Below are 20,592 nucleotides of genomic sequence, written 5' to 3'. Positions count from 1 at the left end.
AAACTGGGGTAGGGGAGGTGGGATTGGGTTTCCAGTTATGGGGTTTGTTACACTTATATTGACCATTAACCTTGGTGTCTGAATTAGCTGTCTTAAGGAGAGGGGACTAGATCCATTGTGTGTCTTACACTTGTGTGCAGGTTTACATGTGCACTCACTCACGCATGCCCTCATTAGCCTCTGCCTTGACTTCATACACACACTCATGTGTGGCACCCCACTCACTTTTACAGTGTGTATGTCCCCCCTTGTGTACACACCATCCCAGGCCCAAAGGGACATGTTTGGGTTCACATTTGGAGTCGCCCCAGCAGCTGCCCATTGACTGATTAGACCTGCGAGTTTCTGACAGTGATAGGGTCTCCGCTATCCTGGATTTTACTCCGTGACTCAGTCTACCCATTTGTTATGTACCGAAGAAGAGAGAACCTGGGGAGATGGAGTGCGTAGTAGGTACTGCAGTGCGCTGCTTAGACTGCGGAAGTCAAAGGCCAGCTGTGTCGTTGTCAGGAGCAACGCAGGGAACTGGTGGTGGGAAGGGAGACCGCCCTGCCCCGGCTCCCTGCCACACAGGCCAGGCCTGGCTTCTCCCGCTGAGCAAGTGTCCCGACTTTGAGTATGCACTGTCAACAGGACCCGGAGCCCGAGGGCTTGAAGTAATAGTTACTACCTCAGGAAGACTGTTCCCTGGCTTCCCAGATCCCTCGGTTCCCAGCCACAGAGCAAAGTGACCCTGTCCTTGAGTTTGCTTCTCGTTCAGGAACCGGCCTGACAAGAGGGCTCTGCAGGTGAAAGCCGCCACGCCCAAAGAGCCGAGTTCACTCGCGGGGACCTCCGCAAGATGGAAGAAGGGAAACGACTCCCACAATCTTTGTCTTCTGTCTTTCACATACCCCCCCCCCACACACACTCAAATATGAAAACAACAATCCCAACAACCTCACCAGCACCACTGCCAGCAGCTCCAGAGAAATCATCACATTAGACTTGTAACTACGCGGTGGCTGTGGGCAGACGGGGAGGCAGGTGCTGTCTACCAAGCTGGCGCCCTAAACTTGAGTTGAGAGTGGTGTGGGGCCAGGCTGTTGCTCACCCTTGACTATGTCTCCTGATGGAGAAACCCAGCAAGTAAAAATCCAGGCTGACCAGGCCGGGCTGCAGGGGTAGAGGTGGCCCTGACACACTGGTCATAGCACAGCCTATATTTGTCATCCTTCTCAGTTTCTGCTCTGGCACCCTTCCAAGCCTTAAAGCTCTAGCCTTTTCATGGGTGGGAGAGAGGGACCAAGTACAGGACCTTCTGCCCCAGCCCATACTAGGTGCCTGCCCCAGGCCCCTGTCTCCTGGGAGGTCTAGCTCACCCTTTCTGTTTAGGGCAATGGCTTCATGGTGGCCTGTGTCCCATGGTGCTGCTGGGCTGCTCCAGGAATTGTCCATCACACCCAGAGCCAGCCTTTTGCCTCAGTGTCCCCATGTATCCTACTTAGAGGCTGTACCCTCCATTTTTGATTGTTTGAGACAAGGTCTTACACTGTAACCCAGACTGGCTTTCAGGCAATCCTCCTGCCTCAGTGCTGGGATCGTATATATGAGTCACAATGCCTGGTTGAATTTCCTTTATCCCATTGTTCCAGAAAAGATAATTAAAGTGACCCCAAGTAGTGGGGTGGGGAGATGGCCCAGTGGCTTGAGTGCTTGCCATGTAAGTTGAAGATCTGCGTTTGATCCCGAGCACCCAGGGAAAAGCCAGCTGTGGCAGTGCACATCTGGAAGTGCGTTGCTGGGGAGGTGGAGACGGAAGGATCCCTTGGCAGCTGGCCAGCCTGTCAGGCTGGTGAGTTTGGGTTCAGAGAGGGACCCTGTCCCAAGAACAAACGAGCGAACAAATACATACAGTGGGAAGTGACCGAGGAAGCACCTGATGGTGACCCCGGCTCAGTTTCAGGTGTCAACCAGAACTTTTGTCTGTGGCCAGCAGACTGATGGATGGTGCCAAGACCCCGAGCCTCTGCACCCATTCCCGCTGCCCATGGCACCACTCCTGTCTCCCTTACTTATCCTTGAGGACTCAGTTCAGATGTTTTTTCTCGTAACTGAAAACCTCTGCATCCTCCTTTTACGTGCAGCCTCCACTCCTGTGCCCACTCAGTTCTGCATGGTGGGCTGCGGGCAGGGAGGAGGAGAAGACACTGTCTCTGCCGTGGAGTTGGGAGAGAGTAAGTGATCTGCCATTTCTATCACTAGGGGCAAATGTGCACAGGGTGATGTAATGTGTCATGTAGTAGGTGCTCTCGTTAATGGTGTGGGACATGCAGATCTGAACTAGCTATTTATTCTGCATATATAATATGTTGATATTAGCTTAGTGTATGCTGGAAGCTGGTGTGTGTGGTGTGTGTGTGGTGTGTGTGTGGTGTGTGTGTGGTGTGTGTGTGTGTGTGTGGTGTGTGTGTGGTGTGTGTGTGGTGTGTGTGGTGTGTGTGTGGTGTTTATGTGGTGTGTGTGTGTATATGTAAAGCGTTGCTTAATTTTCCTTGAAATTTAGGGTTCCTGTCAGAAAGTTAAGTACCATTATGCTTTTCATCCTTTGTAGGTGGCATGACTTTTCCCTCTGGAGTCTGATGTTTTGTGAAATACCACCATGACATGCCTTATGTGGATCATCTCTCACCCAGTGTGTTAGGCATTCTAGATTCTTTTAGTTGTGAAACTCTCATTATTTAGTTTAGGGAAATTTTCTTGCATCGCTTCCCCTCCTTTCGCGAGTGAGTGTGTGTGTGTGTGTGAGAGAGAGAGAGAGCGAGAGCACGCGAGAGCGATCAGGAGCATGCAAGGGCTCGTGCATGAGCTGTGTGTGCAGAGTTCAGTCCTTCCTGCTGCTGTGTTTGAGACAGGTGCTGTGTTTGCTGCTGTTTGTGGCAGGTCAGGGACACACTGGTGGTGGTGTTTCACCAGGTCAGCCGGCACACTGGTGGTGGTGTTTCACCAGGTCGTCAGCCGGCACACTGGTGGTGGTGTTTCACCAGGTCAGGGGCACACTGGTGGTGGTGTTTCCCCAGGTCAGGGACACACTGGTGGTGGTGTTTCCCCAGGTCAGGGACACACTGGTGGTGGTGTTTCACCAGGTCAGCCGGCACACTGGTGGTGGTGTTTCACCAGGTCGTCAGCCGGCACACTGGTGGTGGTGTTTCACCAGGTCAGGGGCACACTGGTGGTGGTGTTTCCCCAGGTCAGGGACACACTGGTGGTGGTGTTTCCCCAGGTCAGGGACACACTGGTGGTGGTGTTTCACCAGGTCAGGGACACACTGGTGGTGGTGGTGTTTCACCAGGTCAGGGACACACTGGTGGTGGTGTTTCACCGGGTCAGGGACACATTGGTGGTGGTGTTTCACCAGGTCGTCAGCCGGCACACTGGTGGTGGTGTTTCACCGGGTCAGGGACACACTGGTGGTGGTGGTGTTTTCGCCTCTGCCTCTCATCTTGCTGTAGGAGTGCTGGGCTCACAAGCCTGTGTTGTGGGTTTTGGGGCATGAACTCCTCAGGCTCTCACACTTGGGTGACAAGTGCTTTACACCCTGGGCCATTTCCCCAGGCTTCATGGAAATCTTTTTCCAGCTTTACCTTCCTGCCTTTTTGCGGGGAAGATGGGGAGGGCCGCTTGGTCTCGAACCCAGGACCTCTGTAGGGTAGGAGAGCACCCTGTTGCTGTGTCACACTCCCAGCTGCTACTCTCTCATTTTGATTAGCTTTGTTGTTGTTGTTTCTCAAGACAGGGTTTCTCTGTCCACCTTGTCTGTTGTAGAGCTCCATTTGTAGACCAGGCTGGCCTCGAACTCGGAGTTCTGTCTGCTTCTGCCTCTTGAGTGCTGGGGTTAATTAAAGGTGTGTGCCAGCACTGCCTGGCTTTTAATTAGCAAATTCTTTAAGTTCCAAGAGATTTATTTTATGCTTTCTAGAGATTCCTTTGATAGACCCTGTTTTGGGGTCATGGATACACTAGTGCCTTCTTCTCTGAGGACAAGTGATAGTTTAGCTTTTGGGAGAGATTATTTTTTCCCAATTTCCTGTGGCGCGCGCACGTACGTGTGTGTGTGTGTGTGTGTGTGTGTGTGTGTGTGTGTGTGTGTGTGTGTGTGTTGTTCTGTCTTTCCTCTCTTCAGAGGCCTAGTGATCCTTGAAGCATGCTGGCATTTGAGTGAAGCATTAACAAGGCGACTGGATTCTCAGTTCTTCCCCTCCCCCGTCACAGAGTCCAGAGACACTAACCACACATCCATCAGTGCAGGGAGGCGAGTGCGGTGGAGAAAAGGGAGCAGGGAGGGCCAGGGAGGGCCAGAACAGGCGGTGGCATGGTGGTGGGAAGCATGTGGAGGCAGAGGTGGAAATCTCTGGAAGGAGGGAGCAGGCTGTGGCTACCTGGCACGCTTGTCAGCTTTCCTTTGCCGTGTGAAGACACTGGTGGAGGGAAACATTCTTCTGTGGCTTGTGGTTTTGGTCTGTGATCAGCTAGCTCTGTTTCTTCTGAGTCTCTGACAAGATAGCGTATCATGGCAAGGAGCATGTGGCTGAACAAAGCTGTTCCTCTTGGGAGGGCTAGGAAGCAGAGAGAGGACAGATTGCCCTAGAATATGTGCTGCAAGGGGACCTTCCCCCAATCGTGGCCTGCTGTTTTCCACTAGGTCTCCTAGTACAGCTGGTTTTGTCTCTACTAGTGCATAGTCTGGGCTCCAAGCCTCCCCAACACATGGGCCTCTGGGGGACATTGGAGATCCAAACCAAAGCACCAGCACCGTAGATGCATGGTGCAGGCATTTGTTGTAGGGGAAGGACCTGCTTTCTAGGGATAATGAGGTGCTGTGAGCACTTCGCCTTTCCATTGGTCGTTTCTCCTTCAAGACAAAAGAGCATCGTTTTCTTCTGTCCTGCATGATACCAGGAGATGAGCTGTGGGCACTTGGTTGGGTGATCAGTACACAGTGTCAGTTGCTCCATTCTCCCACCTTTCCTGGCTGGTCACCTGGCACAGGGGTCTGACACCACCAACTCTCAGACCTCCACCACATTCCCAGGGAGTTGGGATGGCGGGGGAGGGATGCAGCTGTCATACAAGCCCTGCCCTCCCCCTGTACTCGGACCCTCCTAGTAGCCTTTCTGAGAGCCAGAGCTCTTTCTCCTCAAGACCTTTGCTCATGTGACTCCTTCCAACTCCCCCCCTATTCACAGGCAATCCCTTCTGCGGAGGGAGTCTTCCTTGACTCTGGTGTGTGTGTGTGGGGTCTCTGTGTTCTCTGCACTCATGGGCTGTAGATGTCTTCTTGCATGGCTGCATGTGTCTCCGCTGGCGGCTTTATACTCATCAGCGTAGTTCTCAGATCCCTAGAGTTTTCACTGCACCGTGAGTGTCTGAGAAGAGAGGGAGACCTGGACTGTCATCCCCCCCCCCCCCCCCCCCCGCCCCCGCAAATCTCTCCCGTCTAGCACAGGGGTGGGCAGCTTTGCCTGTAAGAACCTGCTTATAAATATCTTAGGCTTTGCAGACCATATGGTCCCTGTTGCAATTCTTCAACTCTGCCCTTGTCACACAAAAGTGTCCACAGACAATACACCAGTGAATGAGCATGGCTGAGTTCCCATTATATTTATTTATGGATACTGAAATGTAAATTTCATATAATTTCCACATGTCATGAAATACTATTCTGCTTTTGATTTTTTTTTCAATCTTATAAAATATAAAAACCATTCCTAGCCTGCAGGCTGTACAAAAATTGGCAGTGGGTTAGATTGGGCCCACAGACCGCTGACCCCCAAGGTAGGGCACTGCATGGCTTATGTTTTCAATACGTATTTGTTGAATGAGTGACTGACATCTTGGACTCTGGCAAGAGGTAGTGAGTTGTTGCCTACCCTTAATGAACTCCATAGTCTCTGTCCTTTATCACATTCCCCATAAAGTATTGAAATTAGGAAAGAGAGCCAGCTGGTTTGCTTTATTCGTATGTAATTCTCTTTCATAAAAACTTACCCGTCTTAAGTGTATAATTCGGTGTTTTTAGCATATTCTGCTTTGTGACCATCATCACTCTCACTTTGAGGACATTTTCATTGCTGGGAAAGGAATCCCATTAGCAGTCCCTCACATCCTTTCCCAGCTTGATTCCCAGTCCCAGTGCCAGACAGCACGCATGCCCTTTGTCTCTACAGCAGCCTGCTCGGGTATTTCTTCTAGATGGAGTCGTCTAGTATGTGGTATTTTGCGACTGGCTTCTTTAACTTAGTGTCGTGTTTTCAGGTATCCAAGTCCTAGCACGTGTCAGAGTTTTATTTGCTTTCTTTTTGTGACACTGAGGATTGAACTGTGTCTCTACCCCAACTGGCCGCAGAGAATTCTAGCAGTGGAAAGAGCACGTTTTGAGTCTGTTGTCTGCTCATCAGTTATCAGGCGGAGTTGAGTTGTCTTTTCACTCATAGATTATGCTTTCATGAACACTGAAGTGCCAGGCTTGGTTTTGTTGTTGTTTTGAGACAGGGGCTTGCACTGTTACCCAGACTGGTCTCTAACTCCCAGGCTTGAGCAATCCTCCTGCCTCAGCTTCCTGAGTAGCTACAACTACAAGTAACATGTTATCACTTCAAGTTAGCTCTTTTTTTTTTTTTTTTTTGAGACAGTCTTAGGTAGTCCAGGCTGGCCATGAACTTTTGTAGCTGAGAATGTCCTTGAACTAAAAAACAAAAAAACAAAAAACAAAACAAAAACAAAATGAAACAAAACAAAAAAAAACCACATTTTTTTAGATTTATTTTTATTTTATGTGCATGATTTTTTTTTGCCTGCCAATCTGCATGTATGTATGTGCACCACATGTGTGCTTGATGTCCTCAAAGTTCAGAAGAGGGCATTGGATCCACTGGAACTGCGGTTACAAATGGTTGAGATGCCATGTGGATACCAGGAACAGAATCCTGTCTTCTGCAAGAGGAATAAGTGCTCTTAACCCCTGAGCCATCTCTCTATCCTACCTTGAACTTCTTTTTAAGAATTTTTTTTAAATTTGTGAATGTGTGTGTGTGTGTGTGTGTGTGTGTGTGTGTGTGTGTGAGAGAGAGAGAGAGAGAGAGAGAGAGAGAGAGAGAGAGAGAATGTGTGTGTGTGTGTGTGTGTGTGTGTGCTAAATGCACATGTGTATATAGAGGCCAGAGGAAGACATTGAGTGTCTAAGAAAATCCAAGGGTCTTTCTAGCTCATCTTGTCTGTGTCCTCCACACTGGAGTCCAATCTGGGTTTGGCATTTCCATAGCTGGGGGCTCCTTTTAGCTGCCGGGCAGCTCTGGAGTTCAGCTTCTCCATTTGGAACACTGTCCTTTGGCCTTGCTCGTTTGCCAGGACCTGGGAGAGCAAGCTGGCTCTGTGGTCCGTGAGACAGCTCTGGGAATATTTGACATCCACTCCCCTGGCCTGCTGGCCAGTGCCTTCAGCTGCCTCTTGGCTAACTTCATCTCTTGTGCCTGTTCCCTTTTGGACACACTCCAGTGTGTAATGGGTTTGCAGCCTTCTGGCCTCCAGCTCGGGGTGGGTTGGAGGGCTGGGACCATATCATCACTACTGCTGTGTGCACACCAGAACGAGTTGTAAACTTTCGGGATAAGGAACCTTCACCTTTACAAAAGGATGGTTTTATGGGAGACAGCGCTCAAAGGTGAAGATAACTTCACTTTGAATGATGATAAGAATAAAATAGCAGACAAGGCCTGCCAGAGCTCGACTCTCTACCAGCTCCGGCCAGGAGCCATGGGCTTCCTAATGGGTGTCACTTGGGCAGTGTGCCCTCCTAGAAGGATTGCGAATTTTCCTCACTGCCACCCCATCCTGATAAAGCTGAGCCTTTGAGTTGGTAGAGGGGGGTTGTGACAAGCAGCCTATTAATCAAAGCACCTTAGGAAAAATGACAAGAGGAGCGGATCATTTATCTGTCTGGTTTTTATTTCCCCGGTGTCTACCCACTTTCCATGGGGAGTGAGTCCGTGTGAATCCAGCAGTCTCTCTCTTGATATCCATGGAGGAAAAACCTTGTAGTTTGGGGTCTGGGGAGATGGCTAAGTGGTTAGGAGCACAGGGTGCTCTCGCAGAGGACCCAGGTTAGGTTCCCAGCACCCCCACAAAAGCTCACACCCATCTGAAAGCTGCTCAGCAGTCTCAGGATCCAACACCCTTTTTGGCCTATGTGGGCACTACATAAGGAGGTGCTACAAAGACATAGATGTAGGCAAGACACTCATAGACATGAAGTAAATCTTTCAAAAACGAACTAAAAACCTTGTAGTTTTGTAACCTGGAGGAACTGAGAGGCCCACACCAGGCCATGCTGCCTGAAGCTGTCCGTGGGAAGGAGCTGGGTTTGGGGCATTTCCCTCTCCCTCAGGCTCTTTTCTGACTCTGTTTCAGGCTGATTTTCATCTAGTTGGCCTTCTGTGTTTGGTTAGCCATTGGGAGATTCCCCTGTCCATCTGTTCTGGGACTCCGAGGCAGTGGGAACAGAACATCCCGTGGGATTATTTGGGCCTCTCTGCCTCCCTTTGGTCTCCTCCCTGCCCGGAGGAGGCTGAAGGCAGATGAATCCCGGAACACGTGCCGAGTGGGCCTCTCCAGCAGATCTGAGCTGTGCTGCTAGGACACCAAGGGCTGCCTGGGGTCTTGTGGCTTGGTAGATCAGGGTGACCCGGAGGTGACAGGCTCCATGGAGAGGCACTGCGGGCTGGGGTAGCATTGTCACCTCCACCCAGCTCCCAGTCCTTGTGATCCGCCTGGGAAGAATTCCCACGAGACACGTGGAGTAGAGTGATTGTGGGGTGGAGGAGAGTGGGAAGGGGAAGGTGGGCAGCGGCCAAAGGGACCGCTGCAGAGCCAAGCACATTCGTGGGGTGACATGGCCAACGTCCAACGGAATCACTGTGCTGCTCTCCATGTGAGACGCTCTTCATACCTTTTTCTATTCTCTAGAACAATGGTTCTCAAGCTGTGGTCCACGACCCCTCTGGGGGTGTCGATCAACCCTTTCACAGGGGTCCTAGATCAGATAGATATCCTGCATATCAGATTTTTACATCACAACTCATTACAGTAGCAAAATTACAGCTATGAAGTAGTAACGTAATAATTCTGTGGTTGGGGGTCACCACAACATGAGGAACTGTATTAAAGGGCCGCAGTGTTAGGAAGGTTGAGGACCACTGCTCTAGAACAAGCAGCTTTTTCTGAAGAGCTTTGGGCTGGTTCAGAATGACAGACGCGTCTGAACTGGCTGTTATTGAGAGGGGTGATGGTTTGTAAAGCCTCCCACTAGATAGTAGTCCTATAAGGTTTAATTAGGGCTTCTAGAGCCAGGGTAGGATAGTTACCTGTTAATGACCTGGCCAGTTCAGGATGTCACATCTCTACCTAGGGCCAGCGATCTGACTTACATCCCATTCCTTTGACCAGTAATAAATAAAAACCCAAACCCTGCAGTTCCGGGTTATTTGTGAGGGAGGGGGTCCAGTCCAGGTGTCCTTTAAGCCTGCTAATGTCTAGTTAGCCACCCAGTGACATCGCAGACCCTGTTCATGTCCTGGCCCTGCCAGTCCTCCTGTGACCTGGGAGGTTAGATGAGGCCTTTTCCCTATCTGTAAAGTGGGGATACTAAAGGACCTGGTCACCCCACCTTCAGCTACTGAGTTAATAGGCACAGCGTCTGCCTGGCATGTGGGAAGCAGTGTGTGGTGGCAGTGGCAATGAGGGGGGCTGGGAAGGGGAGAAGGAGGAGGCTATGACTCTTACATTACGTGACACCTCAAAACTGGAATACCTATTCTGTATTTAGTGTCAGATATGGGAAGGCTGCGCTCCAGGCTCTACTCCTTTGCCTGTATCCCCCTTAGCATGCCCTCTACTCCTGTCCTGTAGCCCCCTTAGCATGCCCTCCACCCCTGTCCTTTAGAACCCTTAGCATGCCCTCTACCCCTGTCCTTTAGAACCCCTAGCATGCCCTGTAGCCCCCTCAGCATGCCCTCTACCTCTGTTCTTTAGAACCCCTAGCATGCCCTGTAGCCCCCTCAGCATGCCCTCTACCTCTGTCCTTTAGAACCCCTCAGCATGCCCTCTACCCCTGTCCTTTAGAACCCCTAGCATGCCCTCTACCCCTGTCTTTTAGAACCCCTAGCATGCCCTCTACCCCTGTCCTTTAGAACCCTCAGCATGCCCTCTCATTCACTCTGCTCAGCAAATCACCATTCAGACACCATGAGAACCAGCCCCAGTCAACCAGACAGTTTGTTCACCTGTGACTCATGGAAGACACCCCCCTCCTTCCTGGCCTGTGTGGAGGCATGGCTAGGGTCAGGTGACATCACCAGAGCTTGCAAGTAGGCTGTGCAGCCAAGCAGAACATTGGTGAACAGCAGAGGAAAGCTGGGGGGGGGGAAGGGCTGGGGGTCAAGGGTCTGGCAGCCTTCTGTAGGAGCCCAGAGATTTCACAGTGGCATAGACTCAAGGCTTAGCTGGATCTTGGGGTACTGTGGGCAGACACAGACCCTTAGGTTAGCCCACCTACAACCCAGGGGGATGTGTTCATAAAGTCCCAGAAATGCATTCTCTGACCTCATGGTGGACAAGCTGCCCCCAGGGTGTTTAGAAAGTGACATGGTGTGAGTTAAATATCAGGCCAGACTCAGTGACATGAATAACTGGCCATTTCCGCTGTACCTTATGTGCACCAGAGAGGTGCCTGGCATCTGGTTTAGAGGGCTTACACAAGGCTCAGAGGGGCTTATTAACTTCTCGGAGGTTACACTGTAAATTCAAGCCTGGGGGATTCCCAAGTTTCTACTTTCCAGGTAAGGACAGGGCTCTGAGCCCAAGGAGGCCTTCGCTGTTTAGAGGTTTGGTAATCACATGATGTGTGGGGACCTGTGGAAGCCCCGGACAGTTCACCTTCCCACCCACCGTGCCTCTGCCTGGGGGTTGGGGCTGTGTGTCGAACCTGTGGTCCTCCCAGCAGAGCGGCCCCTGCATCCTCCTCGCTGCTGCTGGACCTTCCACTCTCTTTTCTCCGCCGCCTTTCAGCTTGCCTCCTCTTACAGCTATTAACCCGTGTCAAAAGGCCTGGGGGATCTGGGGCTTTAGTTCAAAGTCCTGATTTTCTGAGAGCCCCGGAGAGATGAGCTGTGTGAGACCGTGTGCTGTGCTCTGGGAAGTGTTCCCGGGTGAAAAGAACCAGCCTGAAGCGTCTTGGCCAGAAAAGGCACAGGCCTGGTGGGTACGGGCCGCAGTTTGGTGCCCGTCTACCTCGACCGGCTGTATGACCTCAGGCCCATCTGAGACTCTTCTATCTGGGCCCGGGCTTTACTGTGACCCCAGGGCTTTGTATCTGGTCACTAAGGTCCTTTCAGCCTTGCAAGTTCTTCCACTTGAATTGCCCGACTTAGGAGAGATGTGCTCCAGGCCCAGTCTGCCTCCAACAGAGGTTTGCTTTTCAGCCGGCGTGAACTGGAAAGCTTTACGGTATGCTTTAGAGAGCAGGAAGAATTCCAAATTCCTAATTCCTAGAGCCCTCAAGGGTGGCAAGTTTTTGAGAAAGAACAAGTTCAAACAGGGTTCCCGGGGTGGGGCTAGGACACAGCCTCAGCTTCTCATTTGCCCTGAAGCCCAGCTTTGGGCTTTGGAACCCAGCTGGTCAAACCTGTAGGACCTGCCTCTTGCTAGCTCATCAGAGCCCTTGTGGCAGGAACCAGCAGGTCAACATGGGGGGGGGGGGGGTCACTGGGCCTGCTCCAGCCCCATCTTTCCTCCTGAGCCTACCTGCCCAGCTCCTGTGTCCTCTGGTCATCTTCAACTGTCTAGCCTGAGCTGTGTCCCCATGGATGCCCACCCACTTTTCTTTCTCCACCCTTCCTTGTCTTTTCCCTGTCCTTAATGCTGTCACCGTATTTTCTTGTGCCTAGCCTTTTCTTCCCATCCAGTACAGGCTGGGATAGACAAGGAGGAGGAGCTAGGCATAGGGTGCAGACCATGAGTCATACTCAGTAGAAGTTACAAGATGAGGTCAAAGAAAGTAGCCATGGATCAGCAGGTCAGAACACCCTGATCCGTCATCTGCCTGGTGTGAGGCCATGTGCTACAGCTGGGATGAAGATGTGCACACACTTCCTGTGGAAGGGGTGTCGTGGCAGCTTGGAGACCAGTGCTCATGAGGTGCAGCTGTCCAGCATCGGGTCCATACCCAGGAGAGACTGGTTGAATTCAGGGAACCTAGGTGGGGCTGCAGAGCCAGGGCCAGCTCAGCACTTGTCACTCCCTTTAGGTTGTGGCTCAGTCCCAGGACCTTTTCCTCAAGCAAGATTTCCTCTAGGGAGGATGGAAGTTTGGGGTGGGCCTTCCTGAAGTCGCTTTCTGTTCTGCTGAGTTAATCACTGTCACTTACCAAGTACCTTCTTCGAGAAGCCTCCTGAAACTCTGGACAGCCTTGGTCCCATCACTTCCTCCCAACGCTGGGATGTTTTTTTACACTGATCCTCAGATGAGGAGCCTGAGATTTTGTTTTGTTTTGAGAGAGAGAGTCTCCTGAAAAGAACAGGCCGGCTTTGAATTCACTGTGTAGTCAAAGATGACCTTGAACTCCTGATCTTCCTGCTTTCTGTCTCCCAGGTGCTGAGTGACAGGTGTGTGTGGCCCCATGCCCAGCCCTGCATGCTAAGGTTTAGAGTTGGATGGGTCCCAGGTAGCCATGGATATATTCATGCCCAGTGGTATGTTCTGTATAGACCTCAACACAGAGGGAGTTACACACACATGAAGATTGAAGCTGGTAACTTGTAGTCACCCTGAGTTTGCTTGGGGTTGGGGCGGGGAACAACTGGTCAGACTTGAACCCCAACCCCTACTGATGCTTGGCCCGGGTTTTCCTGATCACTTATTTATTGTTTGTTTGTTAGTTTTGGAAACAAGACCTCATTATATAGCCCTGTCTGGCACGGAACTCACTAGGCTGGCCTTGAACTCACGGAGTTTTACCTGCTTTTGCCACTGGAGCGCTGGATCATTTGGTCTTTACAGTGTAGGGACCTGCCTACACTGGCCTCACTAGTTTACGTTACCTGTCTTTCACAGACACTTGAACAGACCTTCAGTGAAAGATGTTAAGTAGAGTGCACTCTGGAGACATGGCTAGTAAGTGTTGGAGATGGGACCCAAGTTGGGGGGGACGGACTTGAGGCCACACCCTACCTCCTGCTGTTTGAGCTGGTTCTGAATCCTGAGGGGAAGGGACCTTTACCTGCAGCAGTCTCAGTCTGTGGATAAGGAAGGTGGGAAGAACCCTCCTTTCCAGAGGCGGGAGGGTCTTGTTCTGACCCAATGTGCTGTGGTGTTGGGGTAGTGTCCTCCTCCTCGGGCATTAGTCTAGGGAAAAACTACCTTCTTGCCACGTAGATGTCTTTTTTGGATTAATGCAATCTCATTGTTCTATCTATTGGCTGTTTTCATGTTCCTGTGCCCTTCTTCCCAGATGACATCAGCCAGGAGACACCATCTCTTTGCTCCTAAGAGTCTCTAAAATGCCGATTGTGTGCTGCCTCAGAAACATGGAGGCAGGAAATGGGGCTGTCTGTTCAGAATGGATGCCTGGGGCTGATCAGGAGTCTCTAGGGGACAGCCAGGCAGGATGCTGGGTGTCTAAACAGGGAGGGGCCCCGAGGAGGTTGAGGTTTCCTGCGTTGGGTGTATTGGTCAGTCCAGCTGCTTCCTGCCGATAGAGGGTGGACAATGGCGCAGTGACTCACCTCTGGTGTCCCTGTGAACAATGGCAGCTTCGCCCTGCGTTGTCGTTGTAGCCACTTGCTTGTTCCTGCTGGGAAGAGCCAGTAGCACCTGGAACCCCTCCCTGCTGGCTTACTCCAGAGCCCTGGTCTGACGGGCGGGCGGGCGGGCGGCTCTTTCCTGGTTGCTGTGGCCTGTCCTCACCCTTGTGTGCACAGTACCCTGGGAGCCCCTGGACTCCACACTGACCAGCTGCCCGCTGGCCAGACTGGCTCTGCTTACCGTCCTCCCTTGCCCTGGGGCTGAAATTCAGGGTTTGGCACAGCATCCTGGTTTGAGTCCCTGCGGGCATTTCGGGTTGGATAAGCGTCACATGAGTGAGACAGCTGTGGGAGCCTTTAATCTCCTCCAGGGGCAGAGGATTAGACAATTTTTTGGTGGTTTTGTTACGTATTAGATTTTTTTTGAAACAACTATCATTTATTTTGCGTCTTCTAGGTTCTTATCACAGTGACCAAGCACGTCCTTGCACTAGCTCACTGATCTTTCCAGGAGCTCCAGAGGGAGGTACCATGACTGTCACTCCATAGACCAGGACTCTGAAGTACGAGAGGGTGTGGAACCAGCCCAAGGTCCCAGATCCTTCTTGCTTCAGAGTCCTGGGACATGGGACTTTCTGGTAAGGACAGGGATGTTAAGAGCTTAAAAGTGGGTGGTGGCACATCTGCAGTCTGAGCCACTTGGGAGGCTGAGGCAGGTGGATGTCTGCAAGTTTGAGGCCAGCTTGGTCTACATAGTGAATTCCAGGACAGATAGAGCTATGTAATGAAACTCCATCTCACCTTCCCCACCAGAAAAGAGTTTAAAATCAGGTGGTGGCCCAAGTGCAGTACCAGCTGCTTAGGAGTCTGAGGTAGTATTGCTTGAACCCAGGGATTTGTGGCCAGACTGGGCAGCAGCAGAACATTGTGACCCTGTCTCTTGAAAAGGAAAAAAACAGGGCTGGAGAGATGGCTCAGCAATTAAGAGCATTGGTTGCTCTTCCAGAGGACCTGGGTGCAATTCCTGGCACCCACATGGTGGTTCACACCTGTCTATAACTTCAGTTCCAGAGCTTGACACCCTCACACAGACATACATGCTGGCAAAACATCGGTGAATATAAAATAAAAAAAAAAATCAATATAAAAAATATTTTTTAAAAAAAGGAAAAAACAAACAAACAAAAAAGCCCAAAAAACCAAAAACAAAAAACAGATGGGGCTGGAGAGATGGCTCAGCAGTTAAGTGCCTTGTTGCTTCTGCACGTGACCTGGGTTCAGTTCCCAGCACCCACATGGTGGCTCAAAAGGGTGTCTGATGCCCTGTTCTGACTACCACAGGCACTGGGCATGCACATGGTGCACATAACATATATACAGGTAAGAAACATGCATACACATAAAATTAAAAAAACCAACCAAATGAAACAGTTAAAAATAGTTTGGGAACTGCTGGTGGAAGGTGAAAGGTCTGACTTCCAGGATACAGAGGTGGGCAGGGCTGATCTCTGCTTGCATTCCCCAAGTTCACGGCACAGCGGGACTAAGCAGCCTGCCAGTAACTGTTACAAGACGTGGTGTGACCAGTGCTGGCACAGGAGCTCCCAGAGTAATTCCGAAGTGCATTTTCACCTGGCTGATGTGGGAACCGCTTAGCAACAGGACTGATCCAGATGTTTGTATGGTGTGTGCTGGGCACATGCAGAAAATAATGCCATGGATGCCTGGAGTTGCAGAAGTGCAGCACTGCGTGTTATTGTTATTGCAGTTATTTGGCAGCTTGTGTTAGGAGTCTTGGAAATGTCCATTCACAATTCTGTTTGTTGGAATTTATCCCAAAGAATTTTATATGTATTCAGTGAGACATCATTTGCAGTAGCAAAAAATTATAAACATACAAGTGTCCAACAATAGAAAATTTATGTTTTTATATAGCAAGCCATAGTTAGATAGAAGTAAGAAGTTAGGTGTGAGGGGGGACACACACACACACACACACACACACACACACACACACACACACACTGAATAGGTGAATATAATTAAAAGAAAAAGACATTTTGGTGAGCTGTTGCACAGTCAGGTGCCTATGGATAATAATGTGCTATGTATTTCAAAAGGCTACAAGAAAGAATCTTGAGTGTTTCCAACATAAAGAGATGAAAAATGCTTGAGAAGATAGAAACATTTAGCTGGTGTGAGCATTATGCAACACTCGCTCAGCTATTGAAATGTCACGTGGTAGCCCATCAATATGTACAATCTTTGTTTTTATCTGTCAGTTAAGAAATCAATTTAGACTTGGTGTAGTGTCTCAGGCCTGTAATGCCAGTCCTCAGGAAAGTGAAGCAGGAGGAGTTGAAATTCAAGGCCAACCTAGGCTACATAGTGAGTTCTAGACTAGTATAGGCTAAGCTATCTTAAAAACAAACAAAGAGGAAATGTAAGTTTTGGGATGCCTTCATATGTGGGGCTATTGTATAACCTTTCAAAGAAACCATGTCTACAAAAATAACATAGCTGGGTATGGTGATATTTGTCTTTAATCCCAGCACATGGAGGCTGAGGCAGGAGGATAGAGATCTCCAGGCTAGCCTGTGCTTTATAGCAAGATCCTGTTCCACAGGAACACCCCCATGACTCGAAAAATGCCCCTAAAAATCAAGTGAATATTAGAAGATATGAAACTATTTGTGCTATAACTGCAGTTTCCTCTCCCTCCACTCCTCTTGGTCCTTCCTCTCACCTCCCCTCTCCCCTGATCAGCTCTTCCTCTGTTTCCCTTAAAAAAACAAAAAACAGAGCTTCCAGGGATACCTACCAAATGAACATGGCCTAACAAGAAAGGTCTAGCCGTGATTTATTTATTTTTATGAATATGAGTGTTTTGTCTGCAAGTATGTTTGTACATCACTTGTATGCATTGCCTATAGAGGCCAGAAGAGAGCATCAGATTGCTTTGGAACTGGAGTTACAGACAGCTATCAGCCACCATGTGGTTCTGGGAATAGAACTTGGGTCCTCTGCAAGAGCAGTCAGTGAGTGCTCTTAACATCTGAGCCATCTTTCTAGCCCCAAATCCTTTTTTTTTTTTTTTTTTTTTTTTTAAGGAAAGGACAGTGCTAGGGATGGATAGTGAGTCTTAGTGGTTTTTCCTTTCTCTTTTATGTCACATCCTTTCTGAAGTTTCTCTAGTGAATGGTAGCAGCAGATGTAGGGAGATGTACTGGGCCTGAGAGGGCCTTAGTCTTGCCCTGTCGAGCTGCCCTGTGAAGCCAGACCAAGCACTCTGAAGGGTGGCGGCGCAAGTTCAGGGAGGCCACCCCTGCCTTTCGGCTCCTTTCCTTCCCTCACACATTCTTCCCTCTGCTTTTCTCCCTTAATTGGATGTAAATGTAAGACTGAAGGATGATTTTTTAAAAATATGTATTGTTTTTATTGGCTGTGTTTCCTGAACACTGTGACAAGAGAGTCATTTTAGATTTCTCACTCTGAAGAAACCCTAATTTAAGCTCCTTTCTATTCATGTGACCACGATTGATTTTTCTCTCAGTAGTTCAGATGGTTTTCGTCAGCGAGAAGACTTTCCTGCTCCTGCCTTAAATGGCCTCTGAAAGCCCAATTTGAAGTGATGGCTTGTTGCCAGGTCCCGTTGGACAGGACTGTCTGGCTCTCCCAGGAGATAGGAAAGTGGGTGAGGGGAGCTTGGAGCTTTGCAGTTTTGTGGCTGCAAGTCAGTCTGAAGGTGACTCCCCAGTGAGCTTAGAACATTGGTGATTCTTACGCTTAAACAGCCGTGCTGGGGTTGGGGAGTATGGATCAGGACTGAGAATGTCATAGGGACTTAATTAATGGCCTAGCACTTGGCCTCTGGGTATTGCTGACTTTCATGGCATTGTTCCTCCTGATGCTGCTGGGTGAACTGACGGCCTTGGGTATGGTGGACAAGCCTGAGGTACACTCAGTGTGCAAAGGAAGTGGCAGTTATTCGAAGATTCCCGTGTTCCCATCTAGCAGGAAAGCTGAATCAGGTGGATCACTTGAGCCCAGGAGTCCGAGGCCAGGCTGGGCAGGCAGTAAGACTGTCCTAAAAGAGTTCAGACAGTAGGTCTGGGATCAGAGACCCAGAGCCGGCCTCACCATTGTGGTGACAGTGAGTTGTTCTCTTAGCTTCATGGAGCTACACTTTCCCTCTCTGTAAAATGGGAAGAATGCCGAAATAAAACCCAACAGTGATAATGTACGGATTAAATGGACAGGTGCTTCTGAATGATTACTAAGCAAGCAGTATTATATATCTTACAGGTATTAAATACTAATACTGATTTTATAGGACTGGTCCTCCCCACTTGCTCTGAGCCAGGAATGAGGCTGAAACTAAAGTCTCAGGGAGTCTGCATCCCTGGCCACATTCTCTGCTCCAGTTCAGCGTTTAGGCTCTTGCCCTCATTTTGGATGAAGGTTGAGCTCACCTAGTTTCTTAGATATTTGAACTCAGTGGGGAATAGGCTTTCAGAACCCACACAGCCTGTTTGCCCATTGCTTTTAAGGTGGCCTTGAGCCCAACTTCAACCCCGCATCGTCTCAAGAAGAATGTCCCAGCCTCCTAAACGACTCCCCCATCCCTATGGGGGGGGGACCAGTTTGCTCCACAGAGCATGAAGCAGATGCAGCCCATCAGACCACCAGGACATATGTATTTGTTTTGAACTGTTGTTGTGATAAAATACGCATGACATAAAATGCATCATTCAAATAAATTGCAGGTCTTCAGTGGAGCGAGACTGATGTTCACACTGTGTGTCACTGTCAACGGTCTTGGGGCTGTTGTCATCTTCTCTGCCCATTGAACAGAAACTTGCCTGCCCTCTCCCTAGTCCCATATAACCATTGACTACACACTGTCTCCAAAGTTTGACTATTCTAGATACATTATACAAATGGAATCTTCCACTCGCTGACCTTTTGTGGGTAGATTGTTTTTTTCCATTTAGCATTATGCCTTCAAAGTTCATCCAAGTTGTAGCTTGTATCAGAATGTATTCTTTTTTGCCAGTGAATAATATTTCATGGTGTGCCCCTACCGCATCTTTTTTTACCCGTCACCTATAGAGGTCATTTGGATCATTTTTCACCCATTGTCCATTGTGAACCCCCCATATTTCCCATATTTTAAAATTAAATAACCACTGTCCTTATTCCAAGTTATCCCAGAGGCACTCCAATGCATGTGTGTAATCACTGTGTAACAGAAATGATGGACTCACATCTTCAGAACATGGATGTTTACAATGTGTTCCTGAGTACTGCAGCCGTGTGTCCATCCCCCTTATTGGGCTGGAAATGAGCTCTGTTAGTTTGTCACCAGGTCCTAAGGGTCTGTTTCAGGAGGTGGTAAAGGGTCTTGGTCAGACCATATGGCCTTGCATCCTGATCCCGCCACATATTAGCTTGCCGTTGCATATACCAGCCACTTAACTCTGGTGCACGTGTGCTTGTCATAGGATGCATGTGGATGTCAGCCGACAGCTTTATGGAACTGATTTTGTCCTTCTATGTGGATCTCATGGGGGAGAACCCAGGTCTTCAGTTGTGGCAAATGCCTTTATTGACAGAGCTCTCTTGCCTGGCCCTGCTGCAGCCTCTTGAGTGCTGGGCTCCAAGTACGTGCCTCCATTCGAGGGCCAGACTTCCACATCTCACTTGAATTGGGCTCTTTCATCCTCATAGTTTCTTGGGAGTGGCTGAAGAGTCGGGTGAAGGCGTCTGCTCCTGGACTGGCATTCCCAGGACATAGGAACCATGGGAGCTAGGCAGGAAGCCTGCCCTCTGTGGTCCCCCAGTGCCTTCCTCTCTCTGTTCCTTCCTCTGCTGGGACATCATGATAGGATCCGCCTTGAGTCTGGCCCTTCTCAGATGCCTTCTGTGCTGGCCCATTCTTGCACAGAACACTGCCTAGTGGGATAATCTTGGCATCCAGGGGAGGCATTGGGAAGCTGTCTGCCGTTCCCTCAGGGCTGTGCTGTTGGGATGCCAAGAGGGTGACTTCCCTGTTGCTTCGGCTTCCCTCCGTCACTCAGAGTGCCACCATACACACACACACACACACACACACACACACACACACACACACACACACACACATATACATACACATACACACACATATACATACACATACACACACACACACACACACACACACACACACACACACACACACACACACACATACATCAGTGATCAATGCTGCTTCAGCGTGGGAACCTGAGCCCTCTGCCCAACAGAGTGGGCATATCCAGCCGAGTGTTTGGCAGTATGTGAAGCAGACGGTAATTTCTCCCAAAAGCTGGTAGAGCTGGTGAGAGCAGAAGCTTCTCTGTTTTAGTCTAAAATTTCCCAAATATTTATCATCTCTTCTCATCCCTCCTTGCTGGTGTTAGCTTCCAGCTCCAGCTTCCTCGTTACAGCGAGGCCAGGGGCTGTCTCTGTTGCTCAAGCCCAATGACCTGTTCTGGGAGACTCTCCAGATGTGGCTGAAGCTTAGGGAGGGAACCAGGAAGAGTAGGGGGCAGAATATGCAGGATGAGACCTTCCAGCGGGGTTCTCAGGGCCAGCCTGTGTACAGTGGCAAAGCAGACACTTAGTGGGTGACCTTGAGCAGGCTTTAACCCTGTGTCCATACCCTTGTTGGTGGGATGGGGTTAATAATGACTTGCCCTGAGGAGATGTGAGGAGACACCGAAGGAATCTGTAAAGT

At 49.8% G+C, this 20,592-nt stretch overlaps 1 protein-coding gene and 1 long non-coding RNA gene across 8 annotated transcripts in view; one reads left to right on the top strand and one right to left on the bottom strand.

Annotated features, from left to right (window-relative positions):
- Positions 1–20,592, top strand: part of Tspan9 (tetraspanin 9) — a 184,368-nt gene that overhangs the window by 25,738 nt on the left and 138,038 nt on the right. The window contains exon 1 of one of the 7 annotated variants that reach the window (XM_076568038.1): positions 2,148–2,216. The exons of 5 other annotated variants lie outside the window; for them this stretch is intronic. The gene's annotated coding sequence lies outside the window, so the exon portion shown is untranslated. Of the gene's footprint in view, positions 1–2,147; positions 2,217–19,336; positions 19,496–20,592 lie in introns of those variants that run through there. One more of the 7 variants, XM_076568034.1, reaches the window with a different exon arrangement.
- Positions 6,819–14,081, bottom strand: LOC143272533 (uncharacterized). Its single transcript, XR_013050179.1, has 3 exons — positions 13,815–14,081; positions 12,458–12,597; positions 6,819–6,972 (listed from the first exon to the last, which is right to left on the bottom strand). It is a non-coding gene; the product is annotated as an uncharacterized LOC143272533 (long non-coding RNA).

This window comes from Peromyscus maniculatus, chromosome 3, assembly GCF_049852395.1.
Source record: "Peromyscus maniculatus bairdii isolate BWxNUB_F1_BW_parent chromosome 3, HU_Pman_BW_mat_3.1, whole genome shotgun sequence".
Classification (NCBI taxonomy): domain Eukaryota; kingdom Metazoa; phylum Chordata; class Mammalia; order Rodentia; family Cricetidae; genus Peromyscus; species Peromyscus maniculatus.
This window is presented reverse-complemented; position numbering and strand designations above follow the sequence as displayed.